The following is a 20,865-nucleotide window of genomic DNA, read 5'->3' as shown; positions in this document are numbered from 1 at the left end:
GCTGGTCTCAAACTCAGCAATCCGTCTGCCTCTGCCTCCCGAGTGCTGGAATTAAAGGCATAAACCACCATGTCCAAATCAAACAGCAATTCTTTTTATTATTATTATTATTATTATTAAGAGATTTTCTGCTCATTTTACATACCAACCACAGATTCCCCTGTCCTCCCTCCTCCCGCCCCCCAGCCTTGCCCCCCAACTCACCCCCTATTCCCACCTCCTCCAAGGCAAGGTCTCCTATGAGGAGTCAGCAGAGCCTGGTACATTCAGTTGAGGCAGGTCTAAGCCCCTCCCCCTGCACCAAGGCTGCTCAAAGTGTCTCAGTATTGGCACTAGGCTACAAAAAGCTGGCTCATTCAAACAGCAATTCTTAATATCTAATATTCCAACACAAAAAAATATTTAAAGATATACTAATTTCATACTCATATGCTAAGAAACGATGGTTGAAAAATCTGAAAGTCTTTGTTTGCTATTATTAAACCACCATGTTTGGGTTTTGTTGTTTTGTTTTGAGACAGGCTTTCACTATGTGGTCCTGTCAATATGTAGACCGGGTTGACCTCAGATTCACAGAGATCTGCCTGCCTCTGCCTCAAGTGCTGGGATTAAAGGCGCGTGCCACTAGGCCTGGCTCATTATGTTTTTATAAAAGTGAAAAACACTTTTCAAAATATTTAATTTCACTTACTTGTATGTGTTTGTCTGTGTGTCTGCCGTGTGTGTACAGGTGCTGGCTGAAGCCAAAAGATGACATCGGATCCCTCTAGTGTTGCAGTTGCAGAAGTTATGAGCTTCCAATGGTCTGGGTGCTGGGAACACCACTGAGCCATGTGGTTAGCACCAAGAGCAGAGAACTTTTTATGTGCAGTAAAAAGAAAACGCAATTCCTATAGAATCTAACTGAGGTGTTTCAGGCAGTGTTTGCTGATATTGTGGGATGTGACGGCATGCAGTGCAAAGTGCACATGTTGCCTGTTCAGAAGTCAGGCTTCAGTGAAGTTGAGTGGTGCAGCATGGGTAAACAGTACTAGAAACAACTCGGATTTGTTACCTTTTGTTATGAACTTTGCTGCTCCCAAAGTTTTTGTGACCGCCATATTCAGTGACAACACCCTGTATGGGGCCCCAAACCACAGTTTAAGAACCTGGGGGCTAAATCACTGGTTAGTCAACATAGTGAAACACTTTGAACCAATACTGACAACCAGCGTGTCCTACATTAGGATAAATGGCCAGGCCCACACTTAAGTCACCATATCCAAGCGTTTCAGGAAGGGCGTGTCCTTGGACATGACGGGCCACATTCCCTATAGTAGATGGTATGCTCCTCCCTGAGGATCTAGGCTGCTCACCTCTGTGTCTAAAATGTGTGTGTGTGTGTGGGGGGGGGTCCCTGCAGGTTGAGTCACACAGGGAAGTGAACCACAGGAAGAGATAAGAATGAAAACCTGGTGCATCTTGACTCTGTCAACCTGGATCAGACTTTAGGGAGTCTAATAACAGGCAGTTTATTCCCCATGTATTTATGCCCAGTATCATTTGGGGAAAAAAGCTTCCTGGTGTAATACAATCCCTGTTGCACAAGAAAACAAACTTACATTTAAACTCAACTCAGGTATGTGTCATTCTTCCAAGAAGATGGATTCTAGAGATACACTAGCTGTACTAGCTTAAGGGCCTAAGTCTGGCCTGCTCTTGGTCTTACAGAAAATAGAGGTCATTTGGGCTCTTAGTCACCTCTGGTCCTGGTTGGTTGTGGGAGCTTGGAGGGAGCCTCTGGCTATAAGGATCATTTAGATTACTAGTCACCTCCTGTGCTGGCTGTAAGAGCTTCATATGGCCTGGCCCAAGAGATAATGCATATCACCAGGCTGTTAATCACTTCCAATTCTCAGCATTCTGGATGGAAGAACAGGTTTTTCATTTTTCCCACTGAAAAGACAATACTGGTATGCTTAACATTCCTGGTTTCTCTGGAGATCTGTGGGCATAAGATCTGTGTTATGCTCCCAACACTAAAACACTGTTATTTATTTGTTTGTTTGTTTGTTTGCTTTGGTTTTTCAAGACAGGGTTTCGCTGTGTAGCTTTGGAGCCTGTCCTGGAACTTGCTCTGTAGACCAGGCTGGCCTCGAACTCACAGAGATCCACCCACCTCTGCTTCCGGAGTGCTGGGATTAAAGGCTTGTGCCACCACCACCCAGCTACTTCTTTATGTTTTCCTTTCTCAAATTGGCACATTTTTCCCCCCATAGACCTTTCCCTATTGAATTCTACAAGATTTGTTGAGTTCCTGCTGGGATTTTGATTGGACTGACATAGAATACATTATCATTCATTGTGGGAAGAACTGACATCTACTTGGCGGTGGTTTGGAAAATTACCCAAAAGGCTGCGCTTCTAGAAAGGAGCTACAGGCTATCTGAGGTTAAGAGACTGTTACACATAGGATGAGTCAAGCAGATATGCATACTGAAGTAACTTTATATGCATGCTGTGTGGACACTGACCTGGAGATGAGTGCCTGTACATTATGTGTAAGACTTTTCACTTACAGTAGGAGGACTTAGAAATGTGGACCAGGAAAGCTTTGCAAGTATCCAGAACTAGAGTGGGATTGACTTCATCAATATAAACTGATGGTTTTAACGATATTTAAAGACAGATATAGAAATACACACACACACACACATATGGTACCTGTGTACATATGTATTTCAAAGTTTCGACAGCTGAGAGGACCCGGAAACAATGGGACCTAGGCAGCAACGAAGACACAGAGCTTAGATCTTGACTTCTACAGTCTATCCTTGGGCTTCTTGGGGCAATTGCTTATTCTTCAGCTAAGACAAGGTGAATTTATGCAGTATGCTAGGAAGTATAGAAATGCTTACAAATTGCATGGACATACCACAAGGATCCAGAATTCATCCTCAAAAGATCTTGCACTGACCAAATCCAGAACAATTTAGGTATGGAAATAAAGAACCATAGTAACATGCTGTAACCTACTGAAAAAGTAGGAATCTATGAGTCCACACTGAACCCAGTAAGTAAACAAATAGGCAATGGCAGGGAGAAGAAGGGAAAGGTCTTCCTTACGGAAAAATGGGCTAACACTGGAAGATGAAGATTCCAGGACAGTCTAGGCTACATACTTTCTCAGCCCTCCTCCCTGCTAAAAGAATGCTGGGCTGGGTTTAGTGAGCAAGAGCACATATTGCTCTTGCAGAGGATTCAAACTCATTGCCCAGCACGCACATTGGGCAGTTCACAGTTGCTTGTAGTTCATATCACATCAAGAGATATGACTGACACCCTTTTCTGGACTCTGCAGGCACTGGCACTCATGCTTGGACACACACAAACATACTTTAAAAAAATTAAAATAGCCAAGCAAGGTGGTGCATGCATGTAATCCAGGACTAAGTGGCATAGGCAGGCAGACCTCAGAAGTTCAAGGCTAGCTTGATCTACATAGTGAGTTACAGGCCAACTATGGCTACACAGTGAGACTATATCTCAAAATAAATAAACATAAATAAGTATATTTTTTAAATTAAAAGAATGCTAACTGGTCAAAGTAAAAATAAATGAGAAAGTAAGAAAAATGACTTATTCAACTATTATCACTATGCTGAGTGATTTAACCACGAAGAAGCCTTGATAAGCTGGTAGACGAAGGTTGGATGAGAGGCGGGATATTGGCATAACCTCAGACTATCTCACCACAGAATATTTATTAAAAGCAGAGGAAAGCCAGTGATTTCTTTTCCTATAGTGGAGAAAAACGACTTGAACATGAGCAGACTTTTCACCACAGTGGTGCCAAGGAAGGGGTTGACTCAGGTCCCTCCTGGTGAGCTATGCTGCAAGAGCCTGGCCTCCTGGCTGTGGCTCGTCTGCATGCATGGCTAAGCAAGTCATAAGCAAGCACTGCATGGATCCAGCTGGGGAATCACTCTCTACAAAGGCCTGAACTGTTTAAAACTATCAAGGTCATGAAAACCAGAGACCGAGCAATTTGTCCAGATTGGAGGAACCTGAACACACTTGACAAGAAATTCAAGAAGAATTCCTGGGTAGGACTTAGCATGAGTGGAACATCACTGAGGGAAGTGTTAATGTTGTCTGTGTTGTATTGGTTTTCTGGTCTAGGGGTTTGTGTGATGATTGTAAAATAGTGTCTTTGTGGATGTTCACACTGGATATTTAGGGTGATGGGACATGGTTTCTGCAGCTGTCTGATGGTTCAAAAGAACTCAAGATTGGAACAATAAAATATATAGATAGGGACACACAGAGAGTGGGGGAGAGAGTGCACGAGGGCAAGCAGATGTGGTGAAACACATAAACCAAAATGAGTGACGAAGACACGGGGAGTTCTTGCAACTTTGCAGCCATTTGAAATTATTCTAAAATGACTAGAGAGAGGCTGGAGAGATGGCTCAGAGGTTAACATTTGCTATTCTTTCAGAGGACTTAGGTTCAATTCCCAGTACTTACGTGGTAGCTCACAACCATCTGTAACTCCAGTCCCAGGGGATCCAACACTGTCTTCTGGCCTCCGTGGGCACTAGGCATGCACTTGGTGCATAGACATACATGTAGGCAAAACACTCATATACATAAAAACAAAAATGAAAATATTTTTTAAAAGGAGACAGAAAGCAGATTGGTTGTTTGTATAAAAGGGTGAGTGACTGATAAGGACTTCTTCGGGGGGTCAACAAAGGATTCTAAAATTGATGGCATTAGTATGCAACCTTGTGGCTAGACTAAAAACCACTGAAATGTATACTTTAAGTGAATTTTTGACATGCTAATATATGTCAGTCAACTACAGAAGAGTCCATTTCACACACATACAACATAAAATAAAGTCATAAAGGTTTTATGCCAGTGGCACCCACAGACAGACTGAGGAAAGAGGAGTTAGAAGGCTTTCAGTAAGCAAAAGATCTCCTACATGAGTAGTTCCTCAGAAAGATCAAGCCCCGAGTGACATGGCTTCCCTTCTATTTCTCACACTAGACCTTATTTCTCCTACCAGTACTGCAGGCAAAGTAATTCAATTGTTCAAGCAGCTGCATAATTCGATGAAGCACATTTGAATCCAAATCTACTATAGCATATATAAGTTGGGCAAATTACTTTTCTGCTGTTACAAAAGCAGTGATTATCAATTGAATTGTTGTGAAGAGTAAATGATAAAGCACATGAAAAAAACTTTAGAAAATGTCTGCTCCTTTTTGGAAGTCATTAAATTCACCAAAAACAAAAAGCAAAGCAAAAAAAAAAAAACCCAAAAAACAAAAACCAAAAACCAACAACAACAAAAAACCAAAAAAAAAAAAAAACAACCACCCCACAATTTCTCATTAAGATGTATTTTCTTCTCTAGAAGTCCCCAGCCTATTTGTCTATAGCCATTTCCCTATATGTCATTTCCAGTTAATGGAACACAAAGTACTAGTTGGTCTGATGCTGAGACACACATCCCATGGAAAGGGAAAGGACTTCTCCAAGGTTCTCTCTCTGTACTCCGTTTCTTCCTAGCATTTGGGAATTACAGTAAGGACTGGGAGAGCTAGGAAATGCTGTTTTCAAAGGCCGAGGTAATTGCAGTCATTCCTTCTCATTCCTTCTGACTTGAACAGTGACCCCAAACCATCAGCACCTGATTTCCTGTGGTCCTAGGGGCTGGGTGAGCACACAGGAAGATCTGATCACGGATCTGACACTCATCTCATGCTACCCAGGTGGCAGTGTGTACAGTCCAAGGGTGAGTTTATTTTACCTTCACTCAAACTCCATCTTGAAGACCATTATCATCCTCTTTTTCACTTGAGAAAATTGAAAACCAAAAAGTTCATTTGTCAAGGTCACACAGCACATAGGGGTGTGTAGACTGAAAACTTTTCTGTGTCCGGCCCGGCCCATAGCAGCTTATAAAATAATCAGTCAGAGGCTTGATATTAATTACAAACAGTTTGGTCTATGGCTCAGGCTTCTTGCTAGCTAGCTCTTTCATCTTAAATTAACCCATTTCTATTAATCTATGTATTGCCATGTGGCCGTGGTGTTACCAGTCTGCTGACATGTTGCTCCGTGGGCAGCTGGATGGTGTCTGCCTGACTTCGCCCCCTTCTCCCTGTATCTCTGTTGGATTTCCTGCCTGGCTCTTACCCTGCCTTGCCATAAGCCAAAACAGTTTCTTTATTAACCATATTCACAGCATACAGAAAAACCATCCCACAGCAGGGGTGGAGCCAGGATTCCAATCAAGCTCAGTCTTTGGATCCTACTCGCTTAACTGTTGTATTAACTGGGAGACACGGGATGGGAAAATGTTTACAATCAGGCCCTCTTCCAGAGTAGCCCAAAGCAGCAGAGGCCATAAATTGTGTCTTATTATTAGCACTGGGAGGAAGAAGCAGAGGATTGTAGCCTAGACTGCATAGTAAGACCCTGTCCAACGGCTCAACCATATTTGGACCACCTCAATAGAATTAAATGATTCCTCAGCTTGCAGAATCTGGCTTCTGCTTGCAAGGTTGGAGTCAGATGTTAGATAAGGTTCTGGTTCTGTACTTGGTAGGATGAGTTTGGACAAATATTATGTTAATGTTTCCAAGGGAAGATGTGAACAAATGTCTATTTAACTCAAGGTACAATTCTGCCAAAGTCCAGTTTGGTGAGATAATAAGTAATAAGTTTATTGGGCTTGCTTACAGAGCATGGATGAGGGATTACATACAGTAGTGTAGTGTGGGTAATCCCCAAACAGCTGCCTCACTACACCCTATGAAGGACAATGACCTTACAGGAGCTGCATCACAGAAATCCCTCCTGTCAGTTATCCTTCCACTCGTGTAATATCTACTCCAGCATCTCTCAAGGTGGAACCCCAGATTGCAGGTGGAATACTAGGTAAAGATCTTGTGACACCCCGCCCCCCCATCCCTCTAATATGCTCTTCAAAGTCAGGTTTTTTGAGTGAGAGAGGGTCTCACTACATAGCCCTGGTTGGAAATGTAACCAGGCTAGTCTTGAACTCAGAGATCTTCCTGCTTCTGCCTTCCGGAGCTGGGGTTAAAGACAAGCATCACCACACTCTAGGGAATGCCAACTGCTCCATTACCATTTCCACAGCCGTGCCTATCACTGTATTATTCTGTTTATTACTAGCCATGGCTACCAGGCCAGGTTAATCTCTACTCCAAAACAGCTTCATTTTATGCCAAGAGGAACAAAATGTCATACAACAAGTATGTTTGACTCCTGAGACTGGAATTCCTGTATTAGTTACTTTTCTTACTGTTCTGACAGAAACAACATGAAAGAGGAAGGGTTTATTGTGGCTCAGGGTCCAGAGGTTAAAGTTCACTGGGGGGAAGGCACGACGTGGGGAGCAGCTCACAGCTGTGGCAGTAGAAGCATGAGGTGGATGATTATGTCATGTTAGTAGTCAGGAAGTAGAAAGCTCCTGCCTGATCCAGGGCCACACTATAGCCCTTAAGGCTCGCCACCTCCCACCCCACCCCCCGCCCCAGGGACTCATTTTCCCAGTTAAACCCAACTTCTTAAAGAACCCATAACCTCTAAAATCAGCACTACCAGCTGGGGAGTAAGTGTTCAAATACACGAGCCTATTGGGGGACATTTCATGCTCACACCTTAACATTCTGTCCTTAGTCCCAAAGGCATTTTATAATCCAACATGCATTCAGTCCAACATCAACTATATATATATCCTTATATCTTCACAATTCCAACCCTTAAATGTCCAAGGTCTCTTCTAAAACTTAAGGTTGTGAGTCCCTGTAAAGCCAAAAAGCATATCACATGCATCCAACATTCAATGGCACAGAGTAAACATTTTGATTCCAAGAGGAAGAGATGGGAAGGTCGTGTTTTAGTTAGGTTTCTATTGCTGTGGTGGACTATAACCAAAAGCAGCTTGCAGAGAAAGGGGTTTATTTTAGTTTACAGCTTGAAATCCATCAAGAAGAGAAGTCAGGGCAGGAACCTGGAGGTAGACCTGAAGCAGAGGCTACAGAGAACTTCTGACTTGCTTCTCATGACTATCAAAGCTTGCTTTTTAATACCATCTAGGACCACCTGCCTGCCTAGGGGGTGGAATGTTCCCACACTGAGCTGTGCCCCCTACATCAATCATTAATCAAGAAATGCCCTGAAAACTTGCCTACAGGAAATCTGATGAAGGCATTTACTCAACTGAGTATTTTTTCTTGCCAAATGACCCTAGGTTGTATCAAGCTCACAAGAATTTAACCAGCACAGACAGCAGGATAGAAAGACTGGACCAAACAAAGTCCATAAAACCCTGTAGCTTAGCTGGACATGGTGGCCCATGCCTTTAATCCTAGCACTCAGGATGCAGAGGTAAGCCTGGTCTACAGAGAGAGTTCCAGGACAGCCAGGACTACAAAGAGAACCCCTGTCTCAAAAACAAACAAACAAAAAACAACTCACAAAACCAAAACGCTGCAGTTTTATGTCTGGCACCTGTAGCTTGTGGTGGCATCATCTGGGGTCCTAGGAGTTTGGGTAGCCCCACCTCCCTGGCTCTGTTGCTTCCAACACACACACACACACACACACACACACACACACACACACACACACACACATTTATTTGCTATTGAGCTGCCTCCACTCAATATGCCCTGTTCACTTCAGTAGAGGTATCATGTTTCTGGCATCTTGAACATCATGGGAGCTGCACTACAACTTAGGTTTCACCTCACAGCTATACACACAACCCACACTGGAGCTCCTCGTAGGGAACCTGACCTTGCTACCCGTTGCCTGGCTTCAGCAGCTTCCTAGAAATGTGGTGCAAGTCTCCATAACCCTGTTATTAGGATCAAAGGAGACTCTATTTCCCCAAACTCCAAAACGCAATCCAAAAATATCCAGAAATTGGCTTAACCTGAAATATAGGAGAATTTACAGCACTTAGATAAAAGCCAGCATTCCTCAGGAACTTGTGAAGCTGGTTCCCCTTTACCAAAAGGAGTTACTTCCTTAACCTCTGGGAGAAGGGACAAATGGCTACCTGTAGTCTCTATTAGCATACCAAAGTATATGCTGGCCTCTAGGCTCCCTCAGTATCACAAGTACCTGTTACACATTTCAAAATCCATCCTAGTCCTTCTCATTTGGGTTTCCTTCCCCCAAGCTATGCATTTTCCTTATAACCCTGCTATTTTGGCTATGCTCTTGTTCTCCATTTCTCTCTCTCTCTCTCTCTCTCTCTCTCTCTCACTCTCTCTTTCCCTGCTCCCACTTCTTTTATGGCCAGATCTCATCTGCTGGCCATGTTAAGTCTACTTCTTTCTCTCTCTGCTCTAGACTCTTCCAGATGTGCCCTGCCCAGCTGTTCTCCCTCTCTCATATCTACAACAAAACCTTCCCTTTAACCATACCACAGAGTGGCAGGTCATGTTATCAGTTTATAGACCTGTAACTTTTATATTCTACATGCCTGAAAACTTAGTACTGTGTGGACAATGCTAAGTTCTGTAACCCACTCAAGATGCAGTCTGGCTCCCTTGGACCACATTTGAATGGCCTCTGTGTGCTTGACTGGTTGAACTTGGGAAGAAGTTTTCTGTTGTAGAATACTATTTTAAGGTGTGTTACTTTTGTTTATGTTGCATTTGTTTAGCTCTGTGAAGCTGTGTTACTGTGCCTGTCTAAAACACCTGATGGTCTAATAAAGAACTGAATGAACAATAGCAAGGCAGGAGAAAGGATAGGCAGGGGGAGAAATCTGAGAGGAAAAAAGAAGAAAGAGTAGAGAAGGGGGAGGACATCAGGGGCTAGCCTCCCAGATACACAGCCAGACACAGAGTAAGAAGGAAAGAAAAGGTATACAGGAATAGAGAAAGGTAAAAGCCCCTGAGACAAAAGATAGATGGGATAAGTTAAGTAAATCTGGCTAGCAACAAGCCAAGTTAAGGCCAGACATTTATAAGTGTGATTTATTTGGGAGCTGGGTGGCAGGCCCCCAAAGGAGCAAAACCAAACAATAGCCTTCGTAGATGGTACTACTGGGGCAAGGCATCCTGGAGCCTTCCATGGACGGAGGATACCCTCAAGGTACCATTCCTATTGTTCCTGGACAGGCTGGTAGGTTTCTATTTAATTGTACAATTAACATTTAATTTAACAATTATCTCCACTTTGCAGCTACTCTATTTGTAATGTTTGCTTAAAACCCCTTCCTCATCAAAATGCACATTTTCCACATCTTTCTATCTAGAATTCTCACTGTAAACCTGGCTATTGGAAGTGAATAATAACTGCCACAGACTAATTTATATGCTCTTTTTTTGTTTGTTTGTTTGTTTGTTTGTTTGTTTGTTTTTTGAGACAGGGTTTCTCTGTATAACAGCTCTGGCTGTCCTGGAACTCACTCTGGAGACCAGGCTGGCCACAAACTCACAGAGATCCACCTGCCCCTGCCTCCTGAGTGCTGGAATTAAAGATGTGCACCATCACTGCCCAGCTTATATGCTATCTTAAAAGTTCTTTTATCAAACAAATTAGTCCAACTTTAAATCTCAGACTCACTCAGACTTTCAGGTTATAGGCAGATACAGACAGATTCTTTGCCAGACTGTAACGCAAATGGCCTTTGGCCCAATTCCCAAAAGAACTCGTTTCCCCCTGAAACTCCATGAACACAGTAAACACTGTGCCTTTCCATTGGCGTTGTGAACTTCCCAACTCCCACCACAATGGCCTCTTGAGCTCTGTATACAGTACTCTAGGATTCTCTAGAGTAGTAGGATTCTAGCGCAGGGCTCCAAACTAGTCCACATTCTTCCTGAAAACCATTTCAGAAAGCCTATGAACCACATGGTTCTTACATCAGTGGCCCTACTTCTTGGTTCCAATTTTTCTGTATTGTTTTCCTCATTGCTGTGACAAAAATATGTGAGCAAACAACTTAAGGAAAGATTTATTCTGGCTCATGATTTGTGAGAAGAAAGTAGTAGAGTACATCACGGAAGGAAGGCATGGTGGTGGTGTTTCTGTGAGGTCAGAAGTCTGCAGCAGCTGCCGAGTACATGGCACTCACCAAGAAACCCAGAGTTCAGGGCAGAAGCTGAGCCAGATTATAGTTCTCAAGACACGCCTCAGCCCTATATATGCCAGTTAGGGTGCATGTCCAAAGGTTTCTACAAAATCCCCAAACAGTGCCACCAGCTGAGGACCAAGTGTTCAAGCACACAAGTCTGTGGGGGACATTTCACACCCAAATTATAACAGTCCCTGTACTGAAAAAGGTGGTAAAATAATACCTACTTCACATTATTATTCTGATGAAGCAAAATAGTCAATACTAAATACACCGTTATTATTTATTTATTTATTTATTTGCCAGGCGGCGGTGGTGCACACTTTCAATCCCAGCACTCAGGAGGCAGAGGCAGGTGGATCTCTGTGAATTTGAGGCCAGCCTGGTCTACAGAGCAAGATCCAGGACAGGCTCCAAAACTACAGAGAAACCCTGGGGGGGGGGGGGGCGGAATTATTTTATCTATCTATCTATCTATCTATCTAACTATTTATTTATTTATTTTTGAGATAGGGTTTCTCTGTGTAGCCCTGACTGTCCTGGAACTCTCTTTGTAGACCAGGCTGACCTCAAACTCACTGGGTGTCTTCTCAGTGCTGGGATTAAGGGTGTGTGCCACCACTGCCTGGCATAAACCATTATTATTACAACCTGCCATATTCTCTTTCAAAAAGCATTGTGAGGAGTCAAATATATGTTGGTTCTCAACTTGAAATAAATGAAGTAGAAACACTGAACGTACACAGTGGAGTAGTGTAAGCAGCATTAAATTGGGAATTAGGATTTATTCCCTGGCTTTTGCCTGCTCCCCCCAACCCACCCCTACCCCAAACTTTCTGCTGTGTAATCTGACTTGTCTAGGCTTCTGACTAAAATGAAGGAATGCTTGTTTCAACTTAGAATTAATCTCTAAAGCCCCTAGAGTTCTCTGAATCTATCTGTTTGAGAATCTAAGACACCAATTCTTAATCTGTGGGTCACGGCCTCTTTGGTAAACCTCTATCTCCAAAAATATTTAATGATGATTCATAACAGTAGTAAAATTACAGTTATGAAGTAGCAATGGAAATCATTTTATGGTTGGCAGTCACCACATGAGGAACTGTATTAAAGGGTCGTGGCATTAGAAAGGTTGAGAACCCACTGCTCTAAAAGATTATGTTGAGAAATCACTACCCTTGATTTATTTGTTTTAAAACACATGGGTGGTGATTTGAAAAGCGACATTATTAATTACTTTTAGAATTACACATTGTTCACGTATTAAAAACAACAACAAAAAACCTTTATGAAACACTTCCTCCAACCACCACAGAAGTTGCCTAAAAATCTCCAAGATTCAAAGTCACCACCTAGTGGTGGAGAGAGTTTCATGCTAGCTAGTGATAGGCACAGGACGGTTACTCCCAGCAAGCTTTTACTCCACTTTCAGCTCCGCTCTCAACTCAGGGTAGATTGACCGTATAGAAACTCAGTGAATTCGGAAGAGCTTGTTTATTTGACAGTAGTGTTTGTTTTGAGACAGGGTCTCATCATGTTGCCAAGCCTGGCCTGGAATTTACTATCCTTTCGCCTCTCAACCTTCCAGAATGCTGGTATTACCAGGTATGCACCATCATGTATGGTTGATGGTGTATAGTCTCAAAGCAATGAAACAGTGTGGTCTTTTGAGAACTGTGGAAATCTAACTGGCTTTAAGACGGGGCGGAGGAACGAAGGTGCCTGCTACCCAGACATCTCACTCTACCCAAATAGTTCTCCGGGGCAGTCACACCACCTCCCACGCCAGCGTGCTCTCCCTATTCACAGACCCAGAACCTTCGACTTGATATACATTAGTGGGACCACTTGAGATCAAGTGATGATTTCGTTTTACCTACAATAATTATTTAAATTTAATATTTAGAAGGAATGCACTGTCCTTAAACCCTAAGGGTGGGAAAGGGGCCAGAGTCTTAGGGAACTAGACGTATTGGTATAGAGTTATTTCCGTTTTTTCTTTTCCTATTTCCTTCTTTCTCGTTCCTCTCTCTTTCAAAAAATAAGTAATTAATAGTGTTATGTTTAAATGGAACATGTAGCTCCCTGTGCAAGGTGGTTTAATTTTCCCAGAAGGCACCTGGAAATAGAAATGTTTCCTGAACTACGGATCTGAGGGTATTTTCCGACATATTCTTAAACTGTCGTTTGAAATCCATTCTCTATTAGCACAATTTTCTTCAGCCCTCTGAAGACTTTCAGCTATGATCAGTCTTGCTAGTAGAGATCCCGTAGGCTTTTTATTTGACTTACAACGCTGCTTCTTTTTTAAATTGGGCTTACTAGAATATCGGCGAAGCACTCTGATAACTTAAAACCAAACTACACACTTCACCTTTGAAAATCTCGGAGCTGAGTGCCTCCAGGGGCATCCGGGCATTTATTCCTATTCCTGCTCCTCCACGGGGCTCCCGGGAGGGGCAGTTTCGCCGGAGAAGTTAAGAGAAGCAGTGGTGCGGAACTTGCAACAGTTGGTGTCGGGCGATCGTCAGGTTGGAAGTGATAGATGGGACGAGTTTAAAACCCAAAAGCCCCGGGGGGCGCCGGGGCAGCCGTGGCCTTGCAGGAGAGCGAGGGCGGCGCGGGGACGGGACGCCGGCGTGGGAAGGTGCCGTGCCGGGGCGTGAGACGCTGAGCCGGCGCGCGGGGACGCCGGGCGGGCGGGCGGGCGGGAGGAGGAGCGGGCCACCCCGGGCCACCGCGGGGCCACGGGGAGGTGAGGGCGGCCTTGCCCCCGCGCCGCCCCCGGCGGGAGGCGCGACGCCCAGGCCACGGGTGCGTGCGCGGCCCCGGGGCGACGCGGCTGGGCGTGCGCGGGGCCGCGGCGGAGGCAGGGCCGGGCGGGCGGCAGAAGATGGCGAGGGTGTGTAGGCGGCAGCAATGCTCCGTTGAGAGACGCGGCTTTCGGCAAGAACTGGACTCGTGGCGCCACAAGCTCATCCACTGTGTAGGTGAGGCTCCCCACCGGTGCCCGAGCCGCCCGGCCGTCGGCCGCCCGTGCGTGGGAGGGAACAGGGCAGCGGCCGCCGCGCTCCGGCCCCGCGCGCCCTCCCCGGGCTCGGCCCCCTCCCCCACCCCCCGGGGCGCGAGCGCGCGGCCGCGGCGCCCCTCCCCTCGGCTCGCAGGGACGGGCTCGGACGCGCGGCCTCTCCTCTGCCGGCGCATTGTGGACGCCCGGGCCGCCGCCGCCGCCGCCGCCGCCAGCGCGCCGGGACGCGCGGGGTCGCCCCCACCTGCCCTCGTCCCGCGCCCCTCCCCCGCGCCGGCGGCGCGCCCCCGTGCCCGCGGGCACGCGCGGCGGCGCTCGGGCGTGTGCGAGGCGTGAGGTGGAGATGGGGGCGGAGGGAGCCGGAGCTGTCACAGGCCCCGCGTCCGCCTGAGCGAGCCAAGTGGGGTGTCATGGCCGCGGGGGGCAGCGGCTACACTTCCTCTGCTGGCAGCGGCGGCCGGGGAGTTAGTCCTCGACGCACGGGTCGGTGTGTGCGGATTTGTGTTTGACGTGCGCGCGGGCCGGGGAGGCGGGGGCGGGAGGCGGGCGGGGGTCGTCCTCGTCCCCCTCGGCTGAGCACGGGCGGCCGGCGCGCTTCCCCGGGGGAGGAGGGAGGGAGGGAGGGAGCGTGGACCGGGGTGCCCGGGAGGGGCCGGGCGGCGGGGCCGCACCTCTCACACTGTGTGTTTTGTCTGTTTTTCTCTCCCAAGGTCCCGTTTCTCTCTGTGCGGCGGCCGACGGGACCATAAGGGCTTAACTCATACATTTAACCCCCCTCCAAAAAGTAAGTGGCCCGTGTGGTGTCTGCTCCACCCGCCGCCCCCTAGCCTCTGTCCATTCTTGTGTTTGACTCTAATGTCCCCAGCATTGTTATTTCCCCGTCTCTGCTTCGGTGCTGCCGGTGTGTGGGGAAATGCCCTCTCGTCGTCCTCTGTCCCCCACGCCCAGTCCTCGGGGAGGCCCGGAATTTCAGCCCCCCATCTCGGTGGGGCATGTTCTTGGGAATCAGATCTTCCTCAGCAGAACCTGGGAGATTCTGTCCGTCCGCTTGGGCCCCCCGGTCCCCTCCTTCCCGACGGGGTTTCGTTGGAAGGAATTATGCAAATCCTGCTTTCTGGTGTCCATTCAGCGGCAATTTCATGCGGTGAGAAGTTCTCTTTGTTGTGCGAGGGGGAGAACAGACACTGATTTAATAGACATATCTGTTGGGGGGAAGGGTGGAGGGGGTGTGGAGAGGCTCAATTTGGAAGAATTACAGCACTTGGTTAGCTCAGTCTTTGTGTTTGAGCCTTCTGGCTTGACAGGAGGGTCTGCCCTTTACAATGTCCCACAAGGGATGTTTTCTATAATAGATGAAAAAGCAAAACTAAAACTTTAAACAAGTGAAAAATAAGGCAACCTTTACTTAGAGAAAATAAACACTGCCATTTTTGCAGTATTTCATTATGAAAATGTGTAATGTGAATTTATTAAGGACTTAACATCAAATGTAATTAGCAGGCAACAATGCGGTAAGGTATCTTAGGATACCACTTTGATTGTCCAAAGGCTAAAAGTATATTTTTAAAAAATGTATACTTGGTTAAATAATAACGATCTGAGCAGTTTGGGTTTTTTTGGGGTGTGTATGTGTGATTTACCTTGTGATAAAGGGTAAAATTTCCCTCTTGCCAGTCCAAGCCCTGCTCTTCCCTCCAGGAAACAGGCTTCTTGGCTCCAGCTAGCCTTTGCTCTGTTCTGCTTCTGCTTGTTTTATTTTTCACGACCTGTCACACATTTGCTACAATGTGACATGGGCTTAAGCACTCAGGAATTATGTTATTTGTCATCGTCATGTAAAAGTGCACATGGCAGGTTTTGAGAAACATCAAACTGAGGCGTTTTCAGAATACTTGGTTAATATAAAAAGACTGAAATTACTTAGAAGGATCTTTAAATTTTGTAGTGCTAGTTTCACTCTTAGTGATGATTGTGTTCTGGAGGGCTAAAGTGTTTAAAAGACTATGGACTGGAGAAATGCGACCCTGTAGATGTCTTGTGTTGATACGGCTTTTGTTTAAATTATTTCCGTGAGTTATCTTATGCTGTTCGATTTTAAATCCTTGTGTTCCGATTAACTCCCCTTTCTTTTCAGTAATTGCATTAGTGGTTGATAACTGCTTCTGGACAAAATGTTGTTTTGTGCCTAATAAAATCCTCCTGTAAACACCTTACTTGAGTATCAAAATCAGATCAGTTCTTTGGAGAATGTTTTGACTTGGTGATCAGTTTTCTCAGCTTATACATGGAACTCCAGATCACCACTTTTTAGGTGAAGTTCAGGAGCTCTAGAGTCCACAGTACAGATGCTGTTTTAAATACTAATACTTGTCCATAGTTTTTCAGCTCAAGTCAGTTGGGCATCATATTTTCTCTTTTGTTGTGTGTAATTCTGCTCTCCAAGGGGAGCATTTTAAGTGGTGGTATGAAATTTGTATTTAAATGGCTGGCAGCAGCCTATATATAGTCCCAAGAAGCTGTACTGTTTACTATCAGATACAATAATAATCGGATACAATTGGTTCTGCACAGTTAATCTTATATCTTATTCCCTTGGTTGATTGTCTTAGTATTTTAGGGGTGTTTGGTTTCTAAGTGAAACTTAATTTATAGCAATCTTTGGGTTAAAAATGAAGTTTTGGTCATTTCCAGAATTTAATTTTCCTTTTTACTGTTTTTGGCAAGGAGAGAGTAAGATGTCAGTGGTGTCTGGAAAACACGTGTTACAAGAAGTTTAATTGAGTTGGAGTTAATACAGATTGAGTAGCTCTTCAAAGTGCTTGAGGTCAGAAGTGGTTGAAATTTCTGTTTTTCAGATTTTGGAATGTTTGCAGGGATTCTACTGACTGTGCATCCATAATCTGAAAACCTGAAATCCCGGCTGTTCCAAATCCCAAACCTACTGGGCACTTTGGATTGGAACAGAACCTGTACTGGGTTCAGACAGTTATTTCAGGATGGGTGTTTGTTTACTTTGGTGGCTGTTGAGGGGGTCCGTCCAGGTTCCAGGCCTGACTGGCCTCTGTCTGATGTGATGCTGCGTAGTGTGGGAAAAGGTATGATTTTAGCTGGATCTAGTTTGGCTAAAAAAGGACAGAATAAGTCTCTTTGACTCATGGAAAGGTATTTCAGGTAACTGATTCTGTCAAATCAAATGTGTTTATAACTACAACAATTCTAGAAGTATTTGATAATGCCTGTTTTTAACCTTAGTGAGTTACACAGATGGCATTGAATTTTCTAATAGTTAGGAATTGATTATTTTGGCTGGATGTTGGTTGTGCACACCTTTAATCCCAGCACTTAGGAGGCAGAGGCAGGCTGATCTCTGAGAGTTCGAGGCCAGCCTAGTCTACAGATTGAGCTCTAGGACAACCAAAGCTGCACAGAGAAACCCTATCTTGAAAAACCAAAACCAAAACAAACAAAAAAAGGATTGATTATTTCATGTTTATGGGGGGGACACTTCTGAGTGAGTAACCTATCCAGTCCTTTAGCAACTGGAATTTAGTGTTATTACTAGGAATGAAAGGTACAGCTAAGTGATTAATTCACTTAAAATTTTATTAAGCAAACTGCCTTTTAAAAAAAATCAAACATTGTGTACAAAAAATTGAGGTGACTGCTCTAAATTTCAATTTTTTGTTTGTTTGGGGGGGTTTGTTTTTTAATTTAAGTTAGCTTACAAAAATTGGGTCTTATTAGAACTTTTAGTTCTTATAGAAAGTATATACGGTTTATTGTACGAGTCAGAATTTGTTGTATAATGGTGCAGATGAGTGGTGTATGGGGTATTGTAGAAGTGAAAGAAATCCCTTGGTAGAAGAGCTTCATGAAGGTGACATTCTTAGCTTCATTTTGATCTGTGTGGAAATGGTATTGTATTCCTGAGAAACGTGAGCAAAACCGGAAAGGACAAGTTGTCAGTTTCAGCTGCAGTCCATGATAATGGGAGGGGACATATGTTTGTGAAGGAATTTTTAAATGTTAAGTGGAATTTAGCTGGCTGTGCTGGTACATGCCTTTAATCTCAGCACTTGGAAGGCAGAGGTGGTCAAATGGATCTCTCTGATTGAGGCCAGTCTGTCTGGTCTACATAGTGAGACCCTGTCTTTTTTGTTTTGTTTTGAGACAAGGTTTCACTATATCGGTTTGACTGTCCTGAAACTTACTTTGTCTTACTTTGTAGACCAGGCTGGCCTCAAACTCATAGAGATCCACCTGCCTCTGACTGGCAGGTGCAGGGATTAAAGACGTGACTGGCCACACCCAGCCCCAAAGCTGTTATTTTTGTTCTGAGACAGGTTCTCATGTAACCTAGGCTGGTTCAAACTTATTTTATAGCCAAGGCTAACCTTAAATATCTGATTCTCATGCTTCCTTTTTCCAAGAGCTGTGATTACAGGTGTGTGCTACCACACCAGACTGTTTACTTTCAAGTTAAACACTTAACATCATTCCTCTACATACTATCTTTTAATTTGTTTGCAAGTAACCCTCTCCCTCCCTCTTTTTAAAAAACTGTCCTGTGTACTTGCACATTGCTTTGGGCATAATTCCATTATAAACCATTAGTTCATTTTCATTTTGTTGACTGTTTCTTGTGTATAGGAAGGTATCCCAAGTCCAAATCCTGAAATTTTAAATTGAAATAGAATTCACATGTAATAAAATATTTTTTTTTTGAGGCAGGATTTTATATAGTCTAGGCTGGTCTCAAACTTACTTTGTAGGCAATACTGGCCTGGAAGTCCTAATCTTCCTGCCTCTATCTCTAGAGGTCTAGGTTTACTGGTGTATACTACCATGCCTGGCAGAATTTACCTTTTTGAAATGTACAGTTTCTGCTTTCTAATTCACAAAGTTGTGCACATGTCATCATTAATGACATTTTCATTATGTCATTTTCATTTCCATAAAAGTAACCCCTTGCTTATAGGCAGTCATCCCAGCTCTTCTGTGACTTAGCTCTTGGCAGCTTCTAATCTGCTTTCCGTTTCTGTGGGTTTGTCTAGTTATATGTTTCTTACAGATGAAATCATGTACTCTGTGGCTCTTTATATCAAACTTTTTTCATATAGCATAATGTTCTTAAGTTTCATCCAGGTTGAAATATGCATCCACTGTTGTATTCTTTTATAGCTAAACAATAATATTACATTATATGGACAGTCCACATTTTGTGTGTACATGCATCAATTGATGGACATTTAACATGTTTCTTTTTTTTTATTACAGTAACGATACTATGAGAATTTGTGTACAAGTTTTTGTGTGGATATGCATTTTTGGTTTTCTTGAGTATATATATATATAGGATGGAATTGATGCCTCATGTGATGACTATGTTTTAACTTTTTGAGTTTACCATTTTCCAAAGTTTTTGGGGACATTTTACATTCCTACCATCATTGTTTAAATGTACTGATATTTTTCTAAGTGCATGGCAACATTTTTTATCTTTTTTCTCTTTGATTTTTTTAAAATAATAGTTTAGTGAATATGAATTGGTATGCCATTATGTTTTTGTTTTTTTTGGGAGTTTTTTTTTTTTTTTTGCTTTGAGCTAATGACTGATGATATTAGATATCCTTTATTGTGTTTATGAGCCATTTTTCTGTCTTTGGAAAAATGTTTGTTTACATCTATTATCCCCTTTGCAGTTTGGTTATTACTGTTGAATTGTAAGAGTTCTTTATGTATTCTGAATACTAGACCCATGTCAGTGTATATGTCTTAGAAGCAATTTTTTCTCAGAATTATAGGTTAGCATGTAGATAGATGTACTGTAGTGAGGGCTAAACCGCAGCACCTCTTGAGAGAGGAATAATGAATATGAGCAATGGAATAAGCAGAGTGAGATGGAAGTTTTCAATAAAGAATTGCTTTTTTCCTATAGGAATCAGAAAAGGGGTTAGTTAGTTTAAGGCATTATATAACATACAGATACATCTTGCTATCTGAATCTTCTAAATTTCTACTTTTTAAAAATGATTTATTTATTTTTGTTTTATGTGCATTGGTGTTTTGTTTGCATATTTCTCCATGTGAGGTGTCAGATCCCCTAGAACTTGAGTTACAGATAGTTGTGAGCTGCCCCGTGGGTGCTGGGAATAAACCCTGGTCCTCTCTGGAAGAGCAGCCAGTGCTCTTTATAGTTGTGCCATCTTTCCAGCCCTAAATTCCTGCTTTTTAAAGGAGTAAAAATATCACAGATGATATGATATGCCTCTTTACTCAAAGTAGGTTTTTTTTGGATTTAGTAAAGTGCTGTTATAGAATTTTGTCTAGCTGTGTTCAATTTGAGTTTGAATATTGAGAAAATTCTATATTTTTTTCTTTTTTTTCCCCTTTTGACGTAGGGTTTCACTATGTAGCTCTGGCTGGCCTGGACCCCAAAGAGATCCAACTTCTGCCTACCACCCTAGTATAAGGATTACAGATTTGTGCTACTATGCCTGGCTTATGCTTTAAAATTTTAAGATTATGTTTTTATTTTCATTTTATCAAACTAGAAACCTGACAAGCTAAATAGTTTATGGAAAATTATGATTATTTTGTTTTTTGCTAAACTGTTTTTAAAGGATTTTGAATTTTGTTTTAACTCATAGTTTCTCTTGTTAAAAAAATTTAGCTGTATTGTATGGGTATAGGTGTTTTACCTGCATGTATGTCTGCA

General features: G+C 43.5%; 1 protein-coding gene across 2 annotated transcripts in view; it reads left to right on the top strand.

The window, feature by feature from the left end:
* Positions 1-13,999: 13,999 nt before the first annotated feature.
* The window catches only part of Lcor (ligand dependent nuclear receptor corepressor), a 123,057-nt gene continuing 116,191 nt past the window's right edge, over positions 14,000-20,865 (top strand). For both annotated transcript variants that reach the window (XM_059258153.1, XM_059258160.1), the window contains exons 1-2: positions 14,000-14,109; positions 14,858-14,931. The gene's annotated coding sequence lies outside the window, so the exon portion shown is untranslated. The remainder of the gene's footprint in view (positions 14,110-14,857; positions 14,932-20,865) is intronic.

This window comes from Peromyscus eremicus, chromosome 1 (assembly GCF_949786415.1).
Source record: "Peromyscus eremicus chromosome 1, PerEre_H2_v1, whole genome shotgun sequence".
Lineage (NCBI taxonomy): Eukaryota > Metazoa > Chordata > Mammalia > Rodentia > Cricetidae > Peromyscus > Peromyscus eremicus.
The sequence above is the reverse complement of the archived record's forward strand: the minus strand, read 5'-3'. Positions and strand labels throughout refer to the sequence as shown.